Source organism: Pelobates fuscus, chromosome 2, assembly GCF_036172605.1.
Source record: "Pelobates fuscus isolate aPelFus1 chromosome 2, aPelFus1.pri, whole genome shotgun sequence".
NCBI classification, from domain to species: Eukaryota; Metazoa; Chordata; class Amphibia; order Anura; family Pelobatidae; genus Pelobates; species Pelobates fuscus.
Genome location: NC_086318.1, coordinates 355,893,646 through 355,918,732, shown reverse-complemented (window position 1 = coordinate 355,918,732; position 25,087 = coordinate 355,893,646). Strand labels below are relative to the sequence as shown.

The following is a 25,087-nucleotide window of genomic DNA, read 5'->3' as shown; positions in this document are numbered from 1 at the left end:
ACCTCTCTCTCCCACTGAATCCACTTGTTTCCGGCAGCACACTATTCTCACTCCATGCTACGAATTCCCATCCTTCGGCTCATTGGCCTAGCATTTGCCTTTATGCAAATTGCTCCTTCGCACCCTGAATCCAGCTCAATTATTCACACCTAACCCCCTGAAGGCACTAAAATTACTGGTAGCTAAGGAAAACAACGATCAGCCACGAGGTTTGGTAATCTTTTGTAGCCTTCTATCATTTGGATTATTTATTTGCTCTTCTTTTTTTTTTTAACTTGCTTTATTATTTCACCACAGCCTAAAGGAAAGGCTTCCCAGCGGGCGTGCCTTTGAATGTACCCGTCATGTCATACTTACCTGGCAGGGGAGCAATAGCCATGATCCCTAAGGTGGCTCTCCCAGAGTGAGGCTGGTTCATTGCACTCCGTACCAGTTGACCTCTGCGATTTCCTCAAATGTGGTAAACTCGACTGCATAATTTATGGTAGTGGGGGACTGCGTTCGCGCTTTCTCCTGTGTTTGCTTGTTTGACAAAAATAGAGAACTTCACCAAGTCTGACGAAGGATAATTTCAGTCATGGCACCCGTCTTCTTTGGCTCTTACTTTCCGCATCAAGCAGGCAGCGACAATCATTTCCTAGGCTTGATCATTTTTATTATCTATGTTTTCTGGAGACCAGTTTTAAGCCAGAAATTCACTTTTTATTTTAACTTTTCAGCTTTTTTTTCATCATTTTTTTATCCTGACTTCTTTTGATTTATTGTATGCTTCAATGCAATGGAAGAAATAAAGAATTGGAGACCTATATTACGTCTTCCAACAGAACGTAACGTTTGATTGAATTTCTGGGAAAAAAAGATTTTCTGGATCAAGGCAGTGAATTGCCGCTTGAGACAATCAGACCAAACCTTAGGAATAGCTGGGTGGTCGCTAGCACTTACTAATGAACACCATGGAATTTTGAAAAAGCCACCACAAATGTTCTTTCAGCCCTGTTGAGTGTGGATGAAGAGAAGACAGGTGCTAGGCAAGGGTCATTCCTATCGATGGAGTCATGAAATGTGTGACTTTGGGGACGAACGTAGACCAGCGGATTGTGTACTCTGCCTAATGGCTGCTGTAGTAGAATCTTGGCAAAACTGTTTCCAAAGAGAGAAAAAAAATTGTACAAGGTTTGTTGCAAGATATGGTTGCCCTCACTCTCTGTTATAGGTTTGGAACCATTCCAAGATGCCATATAAGAAGACCGAGGAATTTGTTGGGGTTTAAGCTTCCCTGTAGGAGGAAGCGGGCCTAATTAGAATATTGCCTTCCACAATCCTTTGCAATGGCTTATGGTCATGAACTTTTTCTCACCGCTGTCTTAAAGTGTCCTTACGTGGTAGCTCTTAAAAGCTGGCCCACTTGAACAGTTAGCTTTGCGCAGTGGCAGTATCGTAGCCCATGAGGTCAATCCGAGGCGTGATTATTGCTAATTGAAAACTTTACCCAATACCCCGCCATGATGACTTGAAATACAGTCAACATTGGCAATTTTTGACAGGCTCTAAGGAGACTGAAAGATTGGTTTAATAAAAGTTTATGGCGACCCATGTCTACGGCGTGTCTTACGTGACTCCCGTTTCTTCCTGAGCTCTGTTGCACCATTCCTTCCGCTGGCTTCTTAGCATTTCCCTTTTACCTTTCTCTCCCACTGAATCCACTTGTTTCCGGCAGCACACTATTCTCACTCCATGCTACGAATTCCAATCCTTCGGCTCATTGGCCTAGCATTTGCCTTTATGCAAATTGCTCCTTCGCACCCTGAATCCAGCTCAATTATTCACACCTAACCACCTGAAGGCACTAAAATTACTGGTAGCTAAGGAAAACAACGATCAGCCACGAGGTTTGGTAATCTTTTGTAGCCTCTATCATTTGGATTATTTATTTGCTCTTCTTTTTTTTTTTTTTTAACTTGCTTTATTATTTCACCACAGCCTAAAGGAAAGGCTTCCCAGCGGGCATGCCTTTGAATGTACCCGTCATGTCATACTTACCTGGCAGGGGAGCAATAGCCATGATCCCTAAGGTGGCTCTCCCAGAGTGAGGATGGTTCATTGCACTCCGTACCAGTTGACTTCTGCGATTTCCTCAAATGTGGGAAACTCGACTGCATAATTTATGGTAGTGGGGGACTGCGTTCGCGCTTTCCCCTGTGTTTGCTTGTTTGACAAAAATAGAGAACTTCACCAATTCTGACGAAGGATAATTTCAGCCACGGCACCTGTCTTCTTTGGCTCTTACTTTCCGCATCAAGCAGGCAGCGACAATCATTTCCTAGGCTTGATCATTTTTATTATCTATGTTTTCTGGAGACCAGTTTTAAGCCAGAATTTCACTTTTTATTTTAACTTTTCAGCTTTTTTTTCATCATTTTTTTATCCTGACTTCTTTTGATTTATTGTATGCTTCAATGCAATGGAAGAAATAAAGAATTGGAGACCTATATTACGTCTTCCAACAGAACGTAACGTTTGATTGAATTTCTGGGAAAAAAAGATTTTCTGGATCAAGGCAGTGAATTGCCGCTTGAGACAATCAGACCAAACCTTAGGAATAGCTGGGTGGTCGCTAGCACTTACTAATGAACACCATGGAATTTTGAAAAAGCCACCACAAATGTTCTTTCAGCCCTGTTGAGTGTGGATGAAGAGAAGACAGGTGCTAGGCAAGCGTCATTCCTATCGATGGAGTCATGAAATGTGTGACTTTGGGGACGAACGTAGACCAGCGGATTGTGTACTCTGCCTAATGGCTGCTGTAGTAGAATCTTGGCAAAACTGTTTCCAAAGAGAGAAAAAAAATTGTACAAGGTTTGCTGCAAGATATGGTTGCCCTCACTCTCTGTTATAGGTTTGGAACCATTCCAAGAGGCCATATAAGAAGACCGAGGAATTTGTTGGGGTTTAAGCTTCCCTGTAGGAGGAAGCGGGCCTAATTAGAATATTGCCTCCCACAATCCTTTGCAATGGCTTATGGTCATGAACTTTTTCTCACCGCTGTCTTAAAGTGTCCTTACGTGGTAGCTCTTAAAAGCTGGCCCACTTGAACAGTTAGCTTTGCGCAGTGGCAGTATCGTAGCCCATGAGGTCAATCCGAGGCGTGATTATTGCTAATTGAAAACTTTACCCAATACCCCGCCATGATGACTTGAAATACAGTCAACATTGGCAATTTTTGACAGGCTCTAAGGAGACTGAAAGATTGGTTTAATAAAAGTTTATGGCGACCCATGTCTACGGCGTGTCTTACGTGACTCCCGTTTCTTCCTGAGCTCTGTTGCACCATTCCTTCCGCTGGCTTCTTAGCATTTCCCTTTTACCTTTCTCTCCCACTGAATCCACTTGTTTCCGGCAGCACACTATTCTCACTCCATGCTACGAATTCCCATCCTTCGGCTCATTGGCCTAGCATTTGCCTTTATGCAAATTGCTCCTTCGCACCCTGAATCCAGCTCAATTATTCACACCTAACCACCTGAAGGCACTAAAATTACTGGTAGCTAAGGAAAACAACGATCAGCCACGAGGTTTGGTAATCTTTTGTAGCCTCTATCATTTGGATTATTTATTTGCTCTTCTTTTTTTTTTTTTTTAACTTGCTTTATTATTTCACCACAGCCTAAAGGAAAGGCTTCCCAGCGGGCATGCCTTTGAATGTACCCGTCATGTCATACTTACCTGGCAGGGGAGCAATAGCCATGATCCCTAAGGTGGCTCTCCCAGAGTGAGGCTGGTTCATTGCACTCCGTACCAGTTGACCTCTGCGATTTCCTCAAATGTGGGAAACTCGACTGCATAATTTATGGTAGTGGGGGACTGCGTTCGCGCTTTCCCCTGTGTTTGCTTGTTTGACAAAAATAGAGAACTTCACCAATTCTGACGAAGGATAATTTCAGCCACGGCACCCGTCTTCTTTGGCTCTTACTTTCCGCATCACGCAGGCAGCGACAATCATTTCCTAGGCTTGATCATTTTTATTATCTATGTTTTCTGGAGACCAGTTTTAAGCCAGAATTTCACTTTTTATTTTAACTTTTCAGCTTTTTTTTCATCATTTTTTTATCCTGACTTCTTTTATTTATTGTATGCTTCAATGCAATGGAAGAAATAAAGAATTGGAGACCTATATTACGTCTTCCAACAGAACGTAACGTTTGATTGAATCTCTGGGAAATAAAGATTTTCTGGATCAAGGCAGTGAATTGCCGCTTGAGACAATCAGACCAAACCTTAGGAATAGCTGGGTGGTCGCTAGCACTTACTAATGAACACCATGGAATTTTGAAAAAGCCACCACAAATGTTCTTTCAGCCCTGTTGAGTGTGGATGAAGAGAAGACAGGTGCTAGGCAAGGGTCATTCCTATCGATGGAGTCATGAAATGTGTGACTTTGGGGACGAACGTAGACCAGCGGATTGTGTACTCTGCCTAATGGCTGCTGTAGTAGAATCTTGGCAAAACTGTTTCCAAAGAGAGAAAAAAAATTGTACAAGGTTTGCTGCAAGATATGGTTGCCCTCACTCTCTGTTATAGGTTTGGAACCATTCCAAGATGCCATATAAGAAGACCGAGGAATTTGTTGGGGTTTAAGCTTCCCTGTAGGAGGAAGCGGGCCTAATTAGAATATTGCCTCCCACAATCCTTTGCAATGGCTTATGGTCATGAACTTTTTCTCACCGCTGTCTTAAAGTGTCCTTACGTGGTAGCTCTTAAAAGCTGGCCCACTTGAACAGTTAGCTTTGCGCAGTGGCAGTATCGTAGCCCATGAGGTCAATCTGAGGCGTGATTATTGCTAATTGAAAACTTTACCCAATACCCCGCCATGATGACTTGAAATACAGTCAGCATTGGCAATTTTTGACAGGCTCTAAGGAGACTGAAAGATTGGTTTAATAAAAGTTTATGGCGCCCCATGTCTAGGGCGTGTCTTACGTGACTCCCGTTTCTTCCTGAGCTCTGTTGCACCATTCCTTCCGCTGGCTTCTTAGCATTTCCCTTTTACCTTTCTCTCCCACTGAATTCACTTGTTTCCGGCAGCACACTATTCTCACTCCATGCTACGAATTCCCATCCTTCGGCTCATTGGCCTAGCATTTGCCTTTATGCAAATTGCTCCTTCGCACCCTGAATCCAGCTCAATTATTCACACCTAACCACCTGAAGGCACTAAAATTACTGGTAGCTAAGGAAAACAACGATCAGCCACGAGGTTTGGTAATCTTTTGTAGCCTTCTATCATTTGGATTATTTATTTGCTTTTTTTTTTTTAACTTGCTGTATTATTTCACCACAGCCTAAAGGAAAGGCTTCCCAGCGGGCGTGCCTTTGAATGTGCCCGTCATGTCATACTTACCTGGCAGGGGAGCAATAGCCATGATCCCTAAGGTGGCTCTACCAGAGTGAGGCTGGTTCATTGCACTCCGTACCAGTTGACCTCTGCGATTTCCTCAAATGTGGGAAACTCGACTGCATAATTTATGGTAGTGGGGGACTGCGTTCGCGCTTTCCCCTGTGTTTGCTTGTTTGACAAAAATAGAGAACTTCACCAATTCTGACGAAGGATAATTTCAGCCACGGCACCCGTCTTCTTTGGATCTTACTTTCCGCATCAAGCAGGCAGCGACAATCATTTCCTAGGCTTGATCATTTTTATTATCTATGTTTTCTGGAGACCAGTTTTAAGCCAGAATTTCACTTTTTATTTTAACTTTTCAGCTTTTTTTTCATCATTTTTTTATCCTGACTTCTTTTGATTTATTGTATGCTTCAATGCAATGGAAGAAATAAAGAATTGGAGACCTATATTACGTCTTCCAACAGAACGTAACGTTTGATTGAATTTCTGGGAAAAAAAGATTTTCTGGATCAAGGCAGTGAATTGCCGCTTGAGACAATCAGACCAAACCTTAGGAATAGCTGGGTGGTTGCTAGCACTTACTAATGAACACCATGGAATTTTGAAAAAGCCACCACAAATGTTCTTTCAGCCCTGTTGAGTGTGGATGAAGAGAAGACAGGTGCTAGGCAAGGGTCATTCCTATCGATGGAGTCATGAAATGTGTAACTTTGGGGACGAACGTAGACCAGCGGATTGTGTACTCTGCCTAATGGCTGCTGTAGTAGAATCTTGGCAAAACTGTTTCCAAAGAGAGAAAAAAAATTGTACAAGGTTTGCTGCAAGATATGGTTGCCCTCACTCTCTGTTATAGGTTTGGAACCATTCCAAGATGCCATATAAGAAGACCGAGGAATTTGTTGGGGATTAAGCTTCCCTGTAGGAGGAAGCGGGCCTAATTAGAATATTGCCTCCCATAATCCTTTGCAATGGCTTATGGTCATGAACTTTTTCTCACCGCTGTCTTAAAGTTTCCTTACGTGGTAGCTCTTAAAAGCTGGCCCACTCGAACAGTTAGCTTTGCGCAGTGGCAGTATCGTAGCCCATGAGGTCAATCCGAGGCGTGATTATTGCTAATTGAAAACTTTACCCAATACCCCGCCATGATGACTTGAAATACACTCAGCATTGGCAATTTTTGACAGGCTCTAAGGAGACTGAAAGATTGGTTTAATAAAAGTTTATGGCGACCCATGTCTAGGGCGTGTCTTACGTGACTCCCGTTTCTTCCTGAGCTCTGTTGCACCATTCTTTCCGCTGGCTTCTTAGCATTTCCCTTTTACCTTTCTCTCCCACTGAATCCACTTGTTTCCGGCAGCACACTATTCTCACTCCATGCTACGAATTCCCATCCTTCGGCTCATTGGCCTAGCATTTGCCTTTATGCAAATTGCTCCTTCGCACCCTGAATCCAGCTCAATTATTCACACCTAACCACCTGAAGGCACTAAAATTACTGGTAGCTAAGGAAAACAACGATCAGCCACGAGGTTTGGTAATCTTTTGTAGCCTCTATCATTTGGATTATTTATTTGCTCTTCTTTTTTTTTTTTTTTTAACTTGCTTTATTATTTCACCACAGCCTAAAGGAAAGGCTTCCCAGCGGGCGTGCCTTTGAATGTACCCGTCATGTCATACTTACCTGGCAGGGGAGCAATAGCCATGATCCCTAAGGTGGCTCTCCCAGAGTGAGGCTGGTTCGTTGCACTCCGTACCAGTTGACCTCTGCGATTTCCTCAAATGTGGGAAACTCGACTGCATAATTTATGGTAGTGGGGGACTGCGTTCACGCTTTCCCCTGTGTTTGCTTGTTTGGCAAAAATAGAGAACTTCACCAATTCTGACGAAGGATAATTTCAGCCACGGCACCCGTCTTCTTTGGCTCTTACTTCCCGCATCACGCAGGCAGCGACAATCATTTCCTAGGCTTGATCATTTTTATTATCTATGTTTTCTGGAGACCAGTTTTAAGCCAGAATTTCACTTTTTATTTTAACTTTTCAGCTTTTTTTTCATCGTTTTTTTATCCTGACTTCTTTTGATTTATTGTATGCTTCAATGCAATGGAAGAAATAAAGAATTGGAGACCTATATTACGTCTTCCAACAGAACGTAACGTTTGATTGAATTTCTGGGAAAAAAAGATTTTCTGGATCAAGGCAGTGAATTGCCGCTTGAGACAATCAGACCAAACCTTAGGAATAGCTGGGTGGTCGCTAGCACTTACTAATGAACACCATGGAATTTTGAAATAGCCACCACAAATGTTCTTTCAGCCCTGTTGAGTGTGGATGAAGAGAAGACAGGTGCTAGGCAAGGGTCATTCCTATCGATGGAGTCATGAAATGTGTGACTTTGGGGACGAATGTAGGCCAGCGGATTGTGTACTCTGCCTAATAACTGCTGTAGTAGAATCTTGGCAAAACTGTTTCCAAAGAGAGAAAAAAAATTGTACAAGGTTTGCTGCAAGATATGGTTGCCCTCACTCTCTGTTATAGGTTTGGAACCATTCCAAGATGCCATATAAGAAGACCGAGGAATTTGTTGGGGTTTAAGCTTCCCTGTAGGAGGAAGCGGGCCTAATTAGAATATTGCCTCCCATAATCCTTTGCAATGGCTTATGGTCATGAACTTTTTCTCACCGCTGCCTTAAAGTGTCCTTACATGGTAGCTCTTAAAAGCTGGCCCACTTGAACAGTTAGCTTTGCGCAGTGGCAGTATCGTAGCCCATGAGGTCAATCCGAGGCGTGATTATTGCTAATTGAAAACTTTTCCCAATACCCTGCCATGATGACTTGAAATACAGTCAGCATTGGCAATTTTTGACAGGCTCTAAGGAGACTGAAAGATTGGTTTAATAAAAGTTTATGGCGCCCCATGTCTAGGGCGTGTCTTACGTGACTCCCGTTTCTTCCTGAGCTCTGTTGCACCATTCCTTCCGCTGGCTTCTTAGCATTTCCCTTTTACCTTTCTCTCCCACTGAATCCACTTGTTTCCGGCAGCACACTATTCTCACTCCATGCTACGAATTCCCATCCTTCGGCTCATTGGCCTAGCATTTGCCTTTATGCAAATTGCTCCTTCGCACCCTGAATCCAGCTCAATTATTCACACCTAACCCCCTGAAGGCACTAAAATTACTGGTAGCTAAGGAAAACAACGATCAGCCACGAGCTTTGGTAATCTTTTGTAGCCTTCTATCATTTGGATTATTTATTTGCTCTTCTTTTTTTTTTTTTACTTGCTTTATTATTTCACCACAGCCTAAAGGAAAGGCTTCCCAGCTGGCGTGCCTTTGAATGTACCCGTCATGTCATACTTACCTGGCAGGGGAGCAATAGCCATGATCCCTAAGGTGGTTCTCCCAGAGTGAGGCTGGTTCATTGCACTCTGTACCAGTTGATCTCTGCGATTTCCTCAAATGTGGGAAACTCGACTGCATTATTTATGGTAGTGGGGGACTGCGTTCGCGCTTTCCCCTGTGTTTGCTTGTTTGACAAAAATAGAGAACTTCACCAATTCTGATGAAGGATAATTTCAGCCACGGCACCCGTCTTCTTTGGCTCTTATTTTCCGCATCAAGCAGGCAGCGACAATCATTTCCTAGGCTTGATCATTTTTATTATCTATGTTTTCTGGAGACCAGTTTTAAGCCAGAATTTCACTTTTTATTTTAACTTTTCAGCTTTTTTTTCATCATTTTTTTATCCTGACTTCTTTTGATTTATTGTATGCTTCAATGCAATGGAAGAAATAAAGAATTGGAGACCTATATTACGTCTTCCAACAGAACGTAACGTTTGATTGAATTTCTGGGAAAAAAAGATTTTCTGGATCAAGGCAGTGAATTGCCGCTTGAGACAATCAGACCAAACCTTAGGAATAGCTGGGTGGTCGCTAGCACTTACTAATGAACACCATGGAATTTTGAAAAAGCCACCACAAATGTTCTTTCAGCCCTGTTGAGTGTGGATGAAGAGAAGACAGGTGCTAGGCAAGGGTCATTCCTATCGATGGAGTCATGAAATGTGTGACTTTGGGGACGAACGTAGACCAGCGGATTGTGTACTCTGCCTAATGGCTGCTGTAGTAGAATCTTGGCAAAACTGTTTCCAAAGAGAGAAAAAAAATTGTACAAGGTTTGCTGCAAGATATGGTTGCCCTTACTCTCTGTTATAGGTTTGGAACCATTCCAAGATGCCATATAAGAAGACCGAGGAATTTGTTGGGGTTTAAGCTTCCCTGTAGGAGGAAGCGGGCCTAATTAGAATATTGCCTCCCATAATCCTTTGCAATGGCTTATGGTCATGAACTTTTTCTCACCGCTGCCTTAAAGTTTCCTTACATGGTAGCTCTTAAAAGCTGGCCCACTTGAACAGTTAGCTTTGCGCAGTGGCAGTATCGTAGCCCATGAGGTCAATCTGAGGCGTGATTATTGCTAATTGAAAACTTTACCCAATACCCCGCCATGATGACTTGAAATACAGTCAGCATTGGCAATTTTTGACAGGCTCTAAAGAGACTGAAAGATTGGTTTAATAAAAGTTTATGGCGCCCCATGTCTAGGGCGTGTCTTACGTGACTCCCGTTTCTTCCTGAGCTCTGTTGCACCATTCCTTCCGCTGGCTTCTTAGCATTTCCTTTTACCTTTCTCTCCCACTGAATTCACTTGTTTCTGGCAGCACACTATTCTCACTACATGCTACGAATTCCCATCCTTCGGCTCATTGGCCTAGCATTTGCCTTTATGCAAATTGCTCCTTCGCACCCTGAATCCAGCTCAATTATTCACACCTAACCCCCTGAAGGCACTAAAATTACTGGTAGCTAAGGAAAACAACGATCAGCCACGAGCTTTGGTAATCTTTTGTAGCCTTCTATCATTTTGATTATTTATTTGCTCTTCTTTTTTTTTTACTTGCTTTATTATTTCACCACAGCCTAAAGGAAAGGCTTCCCAGCTGGCGTGCCTTTGAATGTACCCGTCATGTCATACTTACCTGGCAGGGGAGCAGTAGCCATGATCCCTAAGGTGGTTCTCCCAGAATGAGGCTGGTTCATTGCACTCTGTACCAGTTGACCTCTGCGATTTCCTCAAATGTGGGAAACTCGACTGCATTATTTATGGTAGTGGGGGACTGCGTTCGCGCTTTCCCCTGTGTTTGCTTGTTTGACAAAAATAGAGAACTTCACCAATTCTGACGAAGGATAATTTCAGCCACGGCACCCGTCTTCTTTGGCTCTTATTTTCCGCATCAAGCAGGCAGCGACAATCATTTCCTAGGCTTGATCATTTTTATTATCTATGTTTTCTGGAGACCAGTTTTAAGCCAGAATTTCACTTTTTATTTTAACTTTTCAGCTTTTTTTTCATCATTTTTTTATCCTGACTTCTTTTGATTTATTGTATGCTTAAATGCAATGGAAGAAATAAAGAATTGGAGACCTATATTACGTCTTCCAACAGAACGTAACGTTTGATTGAATTTCTGGGAAAAAAAGATTTTCTGGATCAAGGCAGTGAATTGCCGCTTGAGACAATCAGACCAAACCTTAGGAATAGCTGGGTGGTCGCTAGCACTTACTAATGAACACCATGGAATTTTGAAAAAGCCACCACAAATGTTCTTTCAGCCCTATTGAGTGTGGATGAAGAGAAGACAGGTGCTAGGCAAGGGTCATTCCTATCGATGGAGTCATGAAATGTGTAACTTTGGGGACGAACGTAGACCAGCGGATTGTGTACTCTGCCTAATGGCTGCTGTAGTAGAATCTTGGCAAAACTGTTTCCAAAGAGAGAAAAAAAATTGTACAAGGTTTGCTGCAAGATATGGTTGCCCTCACTCTCTGTTATAGGTTTGGAACCATTCCAAGATGCCATATAAGAAGACCGAGGAATTTGTTGGGGTTTAAGCTTCCCTGTAGGAGGAAGCGGGCCTAATTAGAATATTGCCTCCCATAATCCTTTGCAATGGCTTATGGTCATGAACTTTTTCTCACCGCTGTCTTAAAGTGTCCTTACGTGGTAGCTCTTAAAAGCTGGCCCACTTGAACAGTTAGCTTTGCGCAGTGGCAGTATCGTAGCCCATGAGGTCAATCCAAGGCGTGATTATTGCTAATTGAAAACTTTACCCAATACCCCGCCATGATGACTTGAAATACAGTCAGCATTGGCAATTTTTGACAGGCTCTAAGGAGACTGAAAGATTGGTTTAATAAAAGTTTATGGCGCCCCATGTCTAGGGCGTGTCTTACGTGACTCCCGTTTCTTCCTGAGCTCTGTTGCACCATTCCTTCCGCTGGCTTCTTAGCATTTCCCTTTTACCTTTCTCTCCCACTGAATTCACTTGTTTCCGGCAGCACACTATTCTCATTACATGCTACGAATTCCCATCCTTCGGCTCATTGGCCTAGCATTTGCCTTTATGCAAATTGCTCCTTCGCACCCTGAATCCAGCTCAATTATTCACACCTAACCACCTGAAGGCACTAAAATTACTGGTAGCTAAGGAAAACAACGATCAGCCACGAGGTTTGGTAATCTTTTGTAGCCTTCTATCATTTGGATTATTTATTTGCTTTTTTTTTTTTTTTAACTTGCTTTATTATTTCACCACTGCCTAAAGGAAAGGCTTCCCAGCGGGCGTGCCTTTGAATGTACCCGTCATGTCATACTTACCTGGCAGGGGAGCAATAGCCATGATCCCTAAGGTGGCTCTCCCAGAGTGAGGCTGGTTCATTGCACTCCGTACCAGTTGACCTCTGCGATTTCCTCAAATGTGGGAAACTCGACTGCATAATTTATGGTAGTGGGGGACTGCGTTCGCGCTTTCCCCTGTGTTTGCTTGTTTGACAAAAATAGAGAACTTCACCAATTCTGACGAAGGATAATTTCAGGCTCTAAGGAGATTGAAAGATTGGTTTAATAAAAGTTTATGGCGCCCCATGTCTAGGGCGTGTCTTACGTGACTCCCGTTTCTTCCTGAGCTCTGTTGCACCATTCCTTCCGCTGGCTTCTTAGCATTTCCCTTTTACCTTTCTCTCCCACTGAATTCACTTGTTTCCGGCAGCACACTATTCTCACTCCATGCTACGAATTCCCATCCTTCGGCTCATTGGCCTAGCATTTGCCTTTATGCAAATTGTTCCTTCGCACCCTGAATCCAGCTCAATTATTCACACCTAACCACCTGAAGGCACTAAAATTACTGGTAGCTAAGGAAAACAACGATCAGCCACGAGGTTTGGTAATCTTTTGTAGCCTTCTATCATTTGGATTATTTATTTGCTTTTTTTTTTTTAACTTGCTGTATTATTTCACCACAGCCTAAAGGAAAGGCTTCCCAGCGGGCGTGCCTTTGAATGTACCCGTCATGTCATACTTACCTGGCAGGGGAGCAATAGCCGTCATCCCTAAGGTGGCTCTCCCAGAGTGAGGCTGGTTCGTTGCACTCCGTACCAGTTGACCTCTGCGATTTCCTCAAATGTGCGAAACTCGACTGCATAATTTATGGTAGTGGGGGACTGCGTTCGCGCTTTCCCCTGTGTTTGCTTGTTTGGCAAAAATAGAGAACTTCACCAATTCTGACGAAGGATAATTTCAGCCACGGCACCCGTCTTCTTTGGCTCTTACTTTCCGCATCACGCAGGCAGCGACAATCATTTTCTAGGCTTGATCATTTTTATTATCTATGTTTTCTGGAGACCAGTTTTAAGCCAGAATTTCACTTTTTATTTTAACTTTTCAGCTTTTTTTTCATAGTTTTTTTATCCTGACTTCTTTTGATTTATTGTATGCTTCAATGCAATGGAAGAAATAAAGAATTGGAGACCTATATTACGTCTTCCAACAGAACGTAACGTTTGATTGAATTTCTGGGAAAAAAAGATTTTCTGGATCAAGGCAGTGAATTGCCGCTTGAGACAATCAGACCAAATCTTAGGAATAGCTGGGTGGTCGCTAGCACTTACTAATGAACACCATGGAATTTTGAAAAAGCCACCACAAATGTTCTTTCAGCCCTGTTGAGTGTGGATGAAGAGAAGACAGGTGCTAGGCAAGGGTCATTCCTATCGATGGAGTCATGAAATGTGTGACTTTGGGGACGAACGTAGACCAGCGGATTGTGTACTCTGCCTAATGGCTGCTGTAGTAGAATCTTGGCAAAACTGTTTCCAAAGAGAGAAAAAAAATTGTACAAGGTTTGCTGCAAGATATGGTTGCCCTCACTCTCTGTTATAGGTTTGGAACCATTCCAAGATGCCATATAAGAAGACCGAGGAATTTGTTGGGGTTTAAGCTTCCCTGTAGGAGGAAGCGGGCCTAATTAGAATATTGCCTCCCACAATCCTTTGCAATGGCTTATGGTCATGAACTTTTTCTCACCGCTGTCTTAAAGTGTCCTTACGTGGTAGCTCTTAAAAGCTGGCCCACTTGAACAATTAGCTTTGCGCAGTGGCAGTATCGTAGCCCATGAGGTCAATCCGAGGCGTGATTATTGCTAATTGAAAACTTTACCCAATACCCCGCCATGATGACTTGAAATACAGTCAGCATTGGCAATTTTTGACAGGCTCTAAGGAGACTGAAAGATTGGTTTAATAAAAGTTTATGGCGCCCCATGTCTAGGGCGTGTCTTACGTGACTCCCGTTTCTTCCTGAGCTCTGTTGCACCATTCCTTCCGCTGGCTTCTTAGCATTTCCCTTTTACCTTTCTCTCCCACTGAATCCACTTGTTTCCGGAAGCACACTATTCTCACTCCATGCTACTGTAGCGGAATGCAGTAAGCCTGTCCTGCAAAATGCCTGTGTGACTGTGTTCGTATAATTTTTCCCTATGTTGAAATTGCTGTTCGTCTGTTTATTATGTGAATTATATGTTATTCGGTAGTTTCCATCCGTACTATATACTTATGGAAACTACCGAACGGAGGGGCCACCCCGGAGAGAAGTGTGCCAGCAATTAAGGTTCACATTCTTTCCAAAACCGCAAGTTAACCGGCTCATTAACATTGTATCTGGGTGGCCGCCATTCGGCATGCGTACACGTGGCGGCGGCCATCTTACGCATGAAAATCCCAGCGGTGTTTGGTCGTCGAGTGTCTGGAACTCAAATCGGACACTCAGACAACCAAACACCGCTGAGACCTCCAGAGCTCCGTAACTGCCGAACGGAGAGACATAACGAATCCCCATTCGGTAGTAATAAAGTACCGAATGAGGGAATCACTATCTAGGTGAATGTAAATGTGGATGGCAATTGTAAATGTCTATTTTAACTACCGAACGGAGACCGACCGCAGGGCCCATTCTCATGGAACCCTTTTCGGATACCAACTCGTGTGCGGTCGGTCAAACTTCACTTGCCTGTAACTGCCGAACCCCTGGTCCGATCTGGGTGAATTTTGGATATTATATTCACCCAGATCAGGGCTACCCAGCGGTACCCTGATATTAAAGATATATGATGGTTTAGGGGTACATCCAAGTTTGGGGTAAACTACTGTACAACTTAAGGGGATTATGACTCACTCTGAGGGGAGGAGATGTGTGGGAGGTAGCAAGAATGGTATTGGTTACTGTCATAATTGCTGTAGTCCCCTCCCTTGCATGGGAGCAGGCTTTATAAGAAACCTTGGAATAAACGATAGTCAGTTCTACTCCTGAAACTGTGTGTCGTCCAGTTATTGGGAGTGCTGTGGGGATACTGCTGTACCGTTTTACCTGCTGGAAACTCTGCTGTGGATTTACTAATGACTTGTTCCTGAGCCTTCCTTGGATCTAAAGTGGAGAATAGCTGCGAGAAATCAGCTCTCCGCTACATTGGTTGGCAGCGGTGGGATCCAGACTCACAGAGGAACAAGGATTAATGGAGATTGACCTTTCTACGCTAAAAAGAACCACCTTGAAAGACCTTCTGGAAGCAAAAGGTGTTTCTGCCAGCAGCAAATCCAAAGCAACGCTTATCACCGAAGTAATGGCAGAATACAGAGCAGAGGAGGTCCAGGCCACGGAACAAAGACCTGAAACAGAACAGGAGGAGTTCCAAAGGCAATTACAATACAGACTGGCCTTCTATGGGGAAAACCCACCCACAGAGATCATCTCTAAAACCATGACAGAGGTGCAGGAATTTGTAAAGAGAAACAGGAGACCACAAACACCAGAAAGAGGTACCGCAGGAGCTATAGCACAAGAGGGTAAGCCCAAAATTCCCTACCAAGCGTTTAAAACGTATGTGGAAGCAGAGGAGGATATAGATGCCTTCCTACAGGACTTTGAGAGACTATGTACACTGCATAACATACCAAGGGAAGAGTGGGTACCCATATTAGCGGGACGGCTGTCAGGAAGGGCAGCGGAAGCCTACCGCACTGTACCAGATGTGGAAATTAGGAACTATAACCGGGTGAAAGAGATTATCTTGGCCCGGTATGCAATAACACCAGAGGCATACCGGAGACGTTTCAGGGAATTGAAAAAGGTGGACAAAGATTCACATGCGGAGTGGGCTTGCCGACTAGAAAGGGCAGCCCTTGGGTGGATGCAGTCGAGTAAAGCGAGGTCCATGGAGGACTTATTACAAATGCTGCTGTTGGAGCAGTTTTATGAGGGGATATCCTCAGAACTGCAGGAATGGGTGAGGGACCGTAACCCCACCACCCTCACCGAGGCTGCCAAAAAGGCAGATGACTTTATGGATGCTCGCAGACAAACCAAGACAGTGGGTAACAAACCGGCCATGCGGCCACTGGGGGTAAATTCATTTTCTCCTAACCCTCAACCCCCACCAAGATCCCTTCCTCCACCAGCACCAGCAGCAGCGCAGCCGAGATACCGCACACCTGCTTCTGTGCAATGCCACCGATGCCAGAGGTGGGGACATTACCAACGAGATTGTCCGCAGTCCAGGGAACGCAACACCTGGATCCGACCAGGACCCCCACCGCCACCACCGAGAGCAGCAGCACATCATTACCAGGATGAGGTACCACTTCCCTACAGCTCTGCCGTTCCAGTCACGACTGTGGAACAGTGGGAAGTGCTGCATGAGGCCAACCCCTTACAGGCACAGGCGGATAACCGCCAGCACCATAGGCAAACCGTATATCTGGAAGGGAAGCCTATGCAGGGGCTCAGAGACTCAGGAGCCACCATCACCCTGGTGCAAAGCCATTTGGTTCCAGATAAGGCCAAACTGAATAAGACTGTGGCTGTCAGGGTTGCAGGGGGAGCCGTGTATCGGCTAGACACAGCCAGGGTACATTTGCATTGGGGTGCGGGGTACGGGAATGTGGAAGTGGGACTAATGCCGCAATTACCTGCTGAGGTGGTCCTGGGGAATGACCTGGGCAAACTCACCTCCGCATTTGAACCACAACCTACTGAAGAAGCACACCCAGTAGTCACCAGGCAACAGGCCCGCACCCAACAAAACAACGCACTGCCGGAGGTCCAGGTAAGAGATTCCTCCCCTTCCCTAGACTGTATCCCTTGGGCCCCTCCTGACGAGTTTGTAGCCAAGGTAGTCACTGACCCCACCTTACAGGTATACCGAGACAAGGTCACCTCTATCCAACCGGGGGCGGAGGGGGAAAGATTTGTATGGGACCGACAGTTATTATACCGGGAATCAAGTAAACAGATAGATGGGTCAGACCCCATTACCACAAGACAGCTGGTGGTACCTCAGAGGTACCGAACCGAATTACTCCGGATAGCGCACGATATTCCGCTATCCGGACATTTGGGGGTCAGCCGTACCAGATATCGATTGACCCAGAGTTTCTTTTGGCCAGGGATTAGCCAGGAGGTACGCAGGTACTGTAATACCTGCGACACGTGCCAGAGGGTGGGAAAGAGGGGGGATAAGCATAAGGCGAAGCTGCACCCCCTACCCATAATTGAGGAACCCTTTCATAGGGTTGCCGTAGATATTGTAGGTCCCTTCCGGAAACCCAGCCCCTCGGGCAAACGATACATCCTGACTGTAGTGGACTATGCCACGCGCTACCCCGAGGCGGTAGCTTTAACTAATATACATGCAGAGACGGTGGCTGAGGCGCTGATGCAGGTTTTCTCCCGGATGGGGCTACCCAGGGAGATCATCTCGGATCAGGGCACTCAGTTCACGGCAGAGGTTACCCAACAACTCTGGAAGTTCTGTAAAATTAAGCCTATAATTAGTGCTCCGTACCACCCCCAGACTAATGGGCTCTGCGAACGGTTCAATGGCACCTTAAAGCAGATGCTCCGAACCTTCGCAGAGACTCACCGAGACTGGGAAAAATTCCTGCCGCACTTACTGTTTGCTTACAGGGAAGTGCCGCAGGAATCTACAGGATTTTCCCCTTTTGAGCTGCTATTCGGGAGGAGAGTAAGGGGACCCCTAGACTTGATTAGAGAACACTGGGAAGGAGACCGTAGCGTGGACGGTACCCCTATTGTACCATATGTGTTGGCCCTCCGAGATCGCCTGGAAGCACTCACCAAGACGGTAAAGGAAAACCTACAGGCAGCTCAGACGCGGCAGCGCACCTGGTACGATAGAGGCGCCAGGGACCGCAGCTTTCAGGTCGGACAGAAAGTTTTAATTTTAAAACCGGTTCGACACGATAAGCTACAGGCCGCCTGGCAAGGCCCTTATAGAGTGGTAGAACAACGATGTGACACCACGTATATAATTGGCCACTGCGCAGGGAATGGGGGGCGACGCATGATCCATGTGAACATGCTGAAACCTTACCAGGAACGTTCAGAGGAGGTGACAGCGATCTGCGCCCCCACCTCTGAAGAGAGCGACAGCCTACCCCTCCCCGATCTGTTAGAAGACGGACAGCTGGCTGGGGATTTAGGAGCAGTTGTATTGGGGGATCGGTTGAGCCCACAGGAGCGTATCGAGGTACAACAGCTACTGCAGGAAAAGCAGGAAACCTTTTCTAATGTACCTGGATACACCCCTCTGGCTACCCACCGAGTAGACACCCCAGGTCAACTCCCCATGCGCCAGACCCCGTACCGCATCCCTGAAGCGGTCCGGGAGAATATGCGCAAAGAAATTGAGGAGATGATACAATTAGGAGTGATTGAGCCCTCAGATAGTCCCTGGGCATCTCCAGTGGTCCTCGTACCAAAGCGGGACGGCACGACCCGCTTTTGCGTGGACTACAGGAGACTGAATGAGAAGACCGTATCCGACGCATACCCGATGCCTAGGATCGATGAGTTACTAGACCGGATGGCCAGGGGGCAATACCTTACCACGATTGATTTGTGCAAAGGGTATTGGCAGATTCCCCTGGCCCCGGACGCCATCCCCAAGTCCGCCTTTGTCACCCCATTCGGCCTGTACCAATTTAAGGTCATGCCGTTTGGGATGAAAAACGCGCCGGCTACCTTCCAGCGGATGGTGGACCGTCTCCTAGATGGGTTCCAAGACTATACCTGCGCATATCTCGATGATATTGCCATATTTAGCGATACCTGGCAGGAACACTTGGCCCATATAGGAGCGGTCCTAGACAGGATCAGGGAGGCGGGTTTGACCCTAAAACCAGCTAAATGTAGTATCGGGATGGCCGAGGTACAGTACCTGGGCCACCGAGTGGGCTGTGGTAAGCAGAAGCCGGAACCCGCCAAAGTAGAGGCAGTATCCCAGTGGCCTACCCCGACAACTAAAACCCAGGTGTTAGCCTTCTTAGGGACAGCAGGGTATTATCGGAAGTTTGTCCCCAATTATAGTGCCCTGGCCAAACCCCTCACTGACCTGACCCGTAAAAACCTTCCCCGCCAGGTAACCTGGACCCCGGAGTGTGAGCAGGCATTCCAAAACTTGAAAGATGCACTTGTTAATGCCCCTGTCTTGGCCGCTCCCAATCCAACTAAACGTTTTCTTGTTCACACAGACGCGTCTATGTTTGGATTGGGGGCAGTATTAAGCCAAGTCGGGGCCGATGGCGGAGAACATCCCGTGGCTTACATCAGTCGCAAACTTTTACCCCGGGAAGTAAGCTACGCCGCCATCGAGAAGGAATGCCTGGCTGTGGTGTGGGCCTTGAAGAAATTGCAACCCTATTTGTATGGACAGGCTTTTTCGCTGCTCACGGATCACAACCCGTTAGTCTGGCTGAACCGGGTGGCTGGGGACAATGCCAGGCTGCTGCGCTGGAGTTTGGCGCTACAGCCTTTTGACTTTAACATTCAATACCGCCCGGGTAAGCAAAACGGAAACGCCGACGGGTTGTCGCGACAAACTGATCTGGAGAAATGATTCGTGAGCACCCCGGTCATCCCCAAGCCGATCCGTGTGGGATCAGACTGTGTATGCCGGCTTGTGGGCAAGGGGGAGCAGTGTAGCGGAATGCAGTAAGCCTGTCCTGCAAAATGCCTGTGTGACTGTGTTCGTATAATTTTTCCCTATGTTGAAATTGCTGTTCGTCTGTTTATTATGTGAATTATATGTTATTCGGTAGTTTCCATCCGTACTATATACTTATGGAAACTACCGAACGGAGGGGCCACCCCGGAGAGAAGTGTGCCAGCAATTAAGGTTCACATTCTTTCCAAAACCGCAAGTTAACCGGCTCATTAACATTGTATCTGGGTGGCCGCCATTCGGCATGCGTACACGTGGCGGCGGCCATCTTACGCATGAAAATCCCAGCGGTGTTTGGTCGTCGAGTGTCTGGAACTCAAATCGGACACTCAGACAACCAAACACCGCTGAGACCTCCAGAGCTCCGTAACTGCCGAACGGAGAGACATAACGAATCCCCATTCGGTAGTAATAAAGTACCGAATGAGGGAATCACTATCTAGGTGAATGTAAATGTGGATGGCAATTGTAAATGTCTATTTTAACTACCGAACGGAGACCGACCGCAGGGCCCATTCTCATGGAACCCTTTTCGGATACCAACTCGTGTGCGGTCGGTCAAACTTCACTTGCCTGTAACTGCCGAACCCCTGGTCCGATCTGGGTGAATTTTGGATATTATATTCACCCAGATCAGGGCTACCCAGCGGTACCCTGATATTAAAGATATATGATGGTTTAGGGGTACATCCAAGTTTGGGGTAAACTACTGTACAACTTAAGGGGATTATGACTCACTCTGAGGGGAGGAGATGTGTGGGAGGTAGCAAGAATGGTATTGGTTACTGTCATAATTGCTGTAGTCCCCTCCCTTGCATGGGAGCAGGCTTTATAAGAAACCTTGGAATAAACGATAGTCAGTTCTACTCCTGAAACTGTGTGTCGTCCAGTTATTGGGAGTGCTGTGGGGATACTGCTGTACCGTTTTACCTGCTGGAAACTCTGCTGTGGATTTACTAATGACTTGTTCCTGAGCCTTCCTTGGATCTAAAGTGGAGAATAGCTGCGAGAAATCAGCTCTCCGCTACAGCTACGAATTCCCATCCTTCGGCTCATTGGCCTAGCATTTGCCTTTATGCAAATTGCTCCTTCGCACCCTGAATCCAGCTCAATTATTCACACCTAACCCCCTGAAGGCACTAAAATTACTGGTAGCTAAGGAAAACAACGATCAGCCACGAGCTTTGGTAATCTTTTGTAGCCTTCTATCATTTGGATTATTTATTTGCTCTTCTTTTTTTTTTTTTTTTACTTGCTTTATTATTTCACCACTGCCTAAAGGAAAGGCTTCCCAGCGGGCGTGCCTTTGAATGTACCCGTCATGTCATACTTACCTGGCAGGGGAGCAATAGCCATGATCCCTAAGGTGGCTCTCCCAGAGTGAGGCTGGTTCATTGCACTCCGTACCAGTTGACCTCTGCGATTTCCTCAAATGTGGGAAACTCGACTGCATAATTTATGGTAGTGGGGGACTGCGTTCGCGCTTTCCCCTGTGTTTGCTTGTTTGACAAAAATAGAGAACTTCACCAATTCTGACGAAGGATAATTTCAGGCTCTAAGGAGATTGAAAGATTGGTTTAATAAAAGTTTATGGCGCCCCATGTCTAGGGCGTGTCTTACGTGACTCCCGTTTCTTCCTGAGCTCTGTTGCACGATTCCTTCCGCTGGCTTCTTAGCATTTCCCTTTTACCTTTCTCTCCCACTGAATTCACTTGTTTCCGGCAGCACACTATTCTCACTCCATGCTACGAATTCCCATCCTTCGGCTCATTGGCCTAGCATTTGCCTTTATGCAAATTGCTCCTTCGCACCCTGAATCCAGCTCAATTATTCACACCTAACCACCTGAAGGCACTAAAATTACTGGTAGCTAAGGAAAACAACGATCAGCCACGAGGTTTGGTAATCTTTTGTAGCCTTCTATCATTTGGATTATTTATTTGCTTTTTTTTTTTTAACTTGCTGTATTATTTCACCACAGCCTAAAGGAAAGGCTTCCCAGCGGGCGTGCCTTTGAATGTACCTGTCATGTCATACTTACCTGGCAGGGGAGCAATAGCCATGATCCCTAAGGTGGCTCTACCAGAGTGAGGCTGGTTCATTGCACTCCGTACCAGTTGACCTCTGCGATTTCCTCAAATGTGGGAAACTCGACTGCATAATTTATGGTAGTGGGGGACTGCGTTCGCGCTTTCCCCTGTGTTTGCTTGTTTGACAAAAATAGAGAACTTCACCAATTCTGACGAAGGATAATTTCAGCCACGGCACCCGTCTTCTTTGGATCTTACTTTCCGCATCAAGCAGGCAGCGACAATCATTTCCTAGGCTTGATCATTTTTATTATCTATGTTTCCTGGAGACCAGTTTTAAGCCAGAATTTCACTTTTTATTTTAACTTTTCAGCTTTTTTTTCATCATTTTTTTAACCTGACTTCTTTTGATTTATTGTATGCTTCAATGCAATGGAAGAAATAAAGAATTGGAGACCTATATTACGTCTTCCAACAGAACGTAATGTTTGATTGAATTTCTGGGAAAAAAAGATTTTCTGGATCAAGGCAGTGAATTGCCGCTTGAGACAATCAGACCAAACCTTAGGAATAGCTGGGTGGTTGCTAGCACTTACTAATGAACACCATGGAATTTTGAAAAAGCCACCACAAATGTTCTTTCAGCCCTGTTGAGTGTGGATGAAGAGAAGACAGGTGCTAGGCAAGGGTCATTCCTATCGATGGAGTCATGAAATGTGTAACTTTGGGGACGAACGTAGACCAGCGGATTGTGTACTCTGCCTAATGGCTGCTGTAGTAGAATCTTGGCAAAACTGTTTCCAAAGAGAGAAAAAAAATTGTACAAGGTTTGCTGCAAGATATGGTTGCCCTCACTCTCTGTTATAGGTTTGGAACCATTCCAAGATGCCATATAAGAAGACCGAGGAATTTGTTGGGGTTTAAGCTTCCCTGTAGGAGGAAGCGGGCCTAATTAGAATATTGCCTCCCATAATCCTTTGCAATGGCTTATGGTCATGAACTTTTTCTCACCGCTGTCTTAAAGTGTCCTTACGTGGTAGCTCTTAAAAGCTGGCCCACTTGAACAGTTAGCTTTGCGCAGTGGCAGTATCGTAGCCCATGAAGTCAATCCGAGGCGTGATTATTGCTAATTGAAAACTTTACCCAATACCCCGCCATGATGACTTGAAATACAGTCAGCATTGGCAATTTTTGACAGGCTCTAAGGAGACTGAAAGATTGGTTTAATAAAAGTTTATGGCGACCCATGTCTAGGGCGTGTCTTACGTGACTCCCGTTTCTTCCTGAGCTCTGTTGCACCATTCTTTCCGCTGGCTTCTTAGCATTTCCCTTTTACCTTTCTCTCCCACTGAATCCACTTGTTTCCGGCAGCACACTATTCTCACTCCATGCTACGAATTCCCATCCTTCGGCTCATTGGCCTAGCATTTGCCTTTATGCAAATTGCTCCTTCGCACCCTGAATCCAGCTCAATTATTCACACCTAACCACCTGAAGGCACTAAAATTACTGGTAGCTAAGGAAAACAACGATCAGCCACGAGGTTTGGTAATCTTTTGTAGCCTCTATCATTTGGATTATTTATTTGCTCTTCTTTTTTTTTTTTTTTTTACTTGCTTTATTATTTCACCACAGCCTAAAGGAAAGGCTTCCCAGCGGGCGTGCCTTTGAATGTACCCGTCATGTCATACTTACCTGGCAGGGGAGCAATAGCCATGATCCCTAAGGTGGCTCTACCAGAGTGAGGCTGGTTCATTGCACTCCGTACCAGTTGACCTCTGCGATTTCCTCAAATGTGGGAAACTCGACTGCATAATTTATGGTAGTGGGGGACTGCGTTCGCGCTTTCCCCTGTGTTTGCTTGTTTGACAAAAATAGAGAACTTCACCAATTCTGACGAAGGATAATTTCAGCCACGGCACCCGTCTTCTTTGGCTCTTACTTTCCGCATCACGCAGGCAGCGACAATCATTTCCTAGGCTTGATCATTTTTATTATCTATGTTTTCTGGAGACCAGTTTTAAGCCAGAATTTCACTTTTTATTTTAACTTTTCAGCTTTTTTTTCATCGTTTTTTTATCCTGACTTCTTTTGATTTATTGTATGCTTCAATGCAATGGAAGAAATAAAGAATTGGAGACCTATATTACGTCTTCCAACAGAACGTAACGTTTGATTGAATTTCTGGGAAAAAAAGATTTTCTGAATCAAGGCAGTGAATTGCCACTTGAGACAATCAGACCAAACCTTAGGAATAGCTGGGTGGTCGCTAGCACTTACTAATGAACACCATGGAATTTTGAAATAGCCACCACAAATGTTCTTTCAGCCCTGTTGAGTGTGGATGAAGAGAAGACAGGTGCTAGGCAAGGGTCATTCCTATCGATGGAGTCATGAAATGTGTGACTTTGGGGACGAACGTAGACCAGCGATTGTGTACTCTGCCTAATGGCTGCTGTAGTAGAATCTTGGCAAAACTGTTTCCAAAGAGAGAAAAAAAATTGTACAAGGTTTGCTGCAAGATATGGTTGCCCTCACTCTCTGTTATAGGTTTGGAACCATTCCAAGATGCCATATAAGAAGACCGAGGAATTTGTTGGGGTTTAAGCTTCCCTGTAGGAGGAAGCGGGCCTAATTAGAATATTGCCTCCCACAATCCTTTGCAATGGCTTATGGTCATGAACTTTTTCTCACCGCTGTCTTAAAGTGTCCTTACGTGGTAGCTCTTAAAAGCTGGCACACTTGGACAGTTAACTTTGCGCAGTGGCAGTATCGTAGCCCATGAGGTCAATCCGAGGTGTGATTATTGCTAATTGAAAACTTTACCCAATACCCTGCCATGATGACTTGAAATACAATCAGCATTGGCAATTTTTGACAGGCTCTAAGGAGACTGAAAGATTGGTTTAATAAAAGTTTATGGCGCCCCATGTCTAGGGCGTGTCTTACGTGACTCCCGTTTCTTCCTGAGCTCTGTTGCACCATTCCTTCCGCTGGCTTCTTAGCATTTCCCTTTTACCTTTCTCTCCCACTGAATCCACTTGTTTCCGGCAGCACACTATTCTCACTCCATGCTACGAATTCCCATCCTTCGGCTCATTGGCCTAGCATTTGCCTTTATGCAAATTGCTCCTTCGCACCCTGAATCCAGCTCAATTATTCACACCTAACCCCCTGAAGGCACTAAAATTACTGGTAGCTAAGGAAAACAACGATCAGCCACGAGCTTTGGTAATCTTTTG

At 45.2% G+C, this 25,087-nt stretch overlaps 22 non-coding genes across 22 annotated transcripts; all 22 read left to right on the top strand.

The window, feature by feature from the left end:
- Positions 1-349: 349 nt before the first annotated feature.
- LOC134590705 (U1 spliceosomal RNA) lies at positions 350-516 on the top strand. The gene has a single exon (XR_010087589.1). It is a non-coding gene; the product is annotated as a U1 spliceosomal RNA (small nuclear RNA).
- Positions 517-1,415: 899 nt separating this feature from the next.
- LOC134593107 (U4 spliceosomal RNA) lies at positions 1,416-1,556 on the top strand. The gene has a single exon (XR_010089637.1). It is a non-coding gene; the product is annotated as a U4 spliceosomal RNA (small nuclear RNA).
- Positions 1,557-2,032: 476 nt separating this feature from the next.
- LOC134591100 (U1 spliceosomal RNA) lies at positions 2,033-2,199 on the top strand. The gene has a single exon (XR_010087927.1). It is a non-coding gene; the product is annotated as a U1 spliceosomal RNA (small nuclear RNA).
- An 899-nt stretch (positions 2,200-3,098) lies between these two features.
- On the top strand, positions 3,099-3,239 carry LOC134593106 (U4 spliceosomal RNA). Its single transcript, XR_010089636.1, has one exon. It is a non-coding gene; the product is annotated as a U4 spliceosomal RNA (small nuclear RNA).
- Positions 3,240-3,715: 476 nt separating this feature from the next.
- LOC134590187 (U1 spliceosomal RNA) lies at positions 3,716-3,882 on the top strand. The gene has a single exon (XR_010087147.1). It is a non-coding gene; the product is annotated as a U1 spliceosomal RNA (small nuclear RNA).
- An 898-nt stretch (positions 3,883-4,780) lies between these two features.
- On the top strand, positions 4,781-4,921 carry LOC134593469 (U4 spliceosomal RNA). Its single transcript, XR_010089946.1, has one exon. It is a non-coding gene; the product is annotated as a U4 spliceosomal RNA (small nuclear RNA).
- Positions 4,922-5,390: 469 nt separating this feature from the next.
- On the top strand, positions 5,391-5,557 carry LOC134591148 (U1 spliceosomal RNA). Its single transcript, XR_010087968.1, has one exon. It is a non-coding gene; the product is annotated as a U1 spliceosomal RNA (small nuclear RNA).
- Positions 5,558-6,456: 899 nt separating this feature from the next.
- Positions 6,457-6,597, top strand: LOC134593747 (U4 spliceosomal RNA). The gene has a single exon (XR_010090183.1). It is a non-coding gene; the product is annotated as a U4 spliceosomal RNA (small nuclear RNA).
- Positions 6,598-7,074: 477 nt separating this feature from the next.
- LOC134591062 (U1 spliceosomal RNA) lies at positions 7,075-7,241 on the top strand. The gene has a single exon (XR_010087895.1). It is a non-coding gene; the product is annotated as a U1 spliceosomal RNA (small nuclear RNA).
- Positions 7,242-8,140: 899 nt separating this feature from the next.
- Positions 8,141-8,281, top strand: LOC134593191 (U4 spliceosomal RNA). The gene has a single exon (XR_010089709.1). It is a non-coding gene; the product is annotated as a U4 spliceosomal RNA (small nuclear RNA).
- A 474-nt stretch (positions 8,282-8,755) lies between these two features.
- LOC134591155 (U1 spliceosomal RNA) lies at positions 8,756-8,922 on the top strand. The gene has a single exon (XR_010087974.1). It is a non-coding gene; the product is annotated as a U1 spliceosomal RNA (small nuclear RNA).
- Positions 8,923-9,821: 899 nt separating this feature from the next.
- On the top strand, positions 9,822-9,962 carry LOC134593203 (U4 spliceosomal RNA). Its single transcript, XR_010089719.1, has one exon. It is a non-coding gene; the product is annotated as a U4 spliceosomal RNA (small nuclear RNA).
- Positions 9,963-10,432: 470 nt separating this feature from the next.
- Positions 10,433-10,599, top strand: LOC134591358 (U1 spliceosomal RNA). The gene has a single exon (XR_010088148.1). It is a non-coding gene; the product is annotated as a U1 spliceosomal RNA (small nuclear RNA).
- Positions 10,600-11,498: 899 nt separating this feature from the next.
- Positions 11,499-11,639, top strand: LOC134593595 (U4 spliceosomal RNA). Its single transcript, XR_010090055.1, has one exon. It is a non-coding gene; the product is annotated as a U4 spliceosomal RNA (small nuclear RNA).
- A 472-nt stretch (positions 11,640-12,111) lies between these two features.
- On the top strand, positions 12,112-12,278 carry LOC134590185 (U1 spliceosomal RNA). Its single transcript, XR_010087146.1, has one exon. It is a non-coding gene; the product is annotated as a U1 spliceosomal RNA (small nuclear RNA).
- A 540-nt stretch (positions 12,279-12,818) lies between these two features.
- On the top strand, positions 12,819-12,985 carry LOC134591523 (U1 spliceosomal RNA). The gene has a single exon (XR_010088290.1). It is a non-coding gene; the product is annotated as a U1 spliceosomal RNA (small nuclear RNA).
- An 899-nt stretch (positions 12,986-13,884) lies between these two features.
- Positions 13,885-14,025, top strand: LOC134592639 (U4 spliceosomal RNA). Its single transcript, XR_010089237.1, has one exon. It is a non-coding gene; the product is annotated as a U4 spliceosomal RNA (small nuclear RNA).
- A 7,116-nt stretch (positions 14,026-21,141) lies between these two features.
- On the top strand, positions 21,142-21,308 carry LOC134590184 (U1 spliceosomal RNA). Its single transcript, XR_010087145.1, has one exon. It is a non-coding gene; the product is annotated as a U1 spliceosomal RNA (small nuclear RNA).
- A 540-nt stretch (positions 21,309-21,848) lies between these two features.
- LOC134591147 (U1 spliceosomal RNA) lies at positions 21,849-22,015 on the top strand. The gene has a single exon (XR_010087967.1). It is a non-coding gene; the product is annotated as a U1 spliceosomal RNA (small nuclear RNA).
- Positions 22,016-22,914: 899 nt separating this feature from the next.
- On the top strand, positions 22,915-23,055 carry LOC134593667 (U4 spliceosomal RNA). The gene has a single exon (XR_010090117.1). It is a non-coding gene; the product is annotated as a U4 spliceosomal RNA (small nuclear RNA).
- A 477-nt stretch (positions 23,056-23,532) lies between these two features.
- Positions 23,533-23,699, top strand: LOC134591146 (U1 spliceosomal RNA). Its single transcript, XR_010087966.1, has one exon. It is a non-coding gene; the product is annotated as a U1 spliceosomal RNA (small nuclear RNA).
- An 898-nt stretch (positions 23,700-24,597) lies between these two features.
- LOC134593848 (U4 spliceosomal RNA) lies at positions 24,598-24,738 on the top strand. The gene has a single exon (XR_010090271.1). It is a non-coding gene; the product is annotated as a U4 spliceosomal RNA (small nuclear RNA).
- Positions 24,739-25,087: the final 349 nt, after the last annotated feature.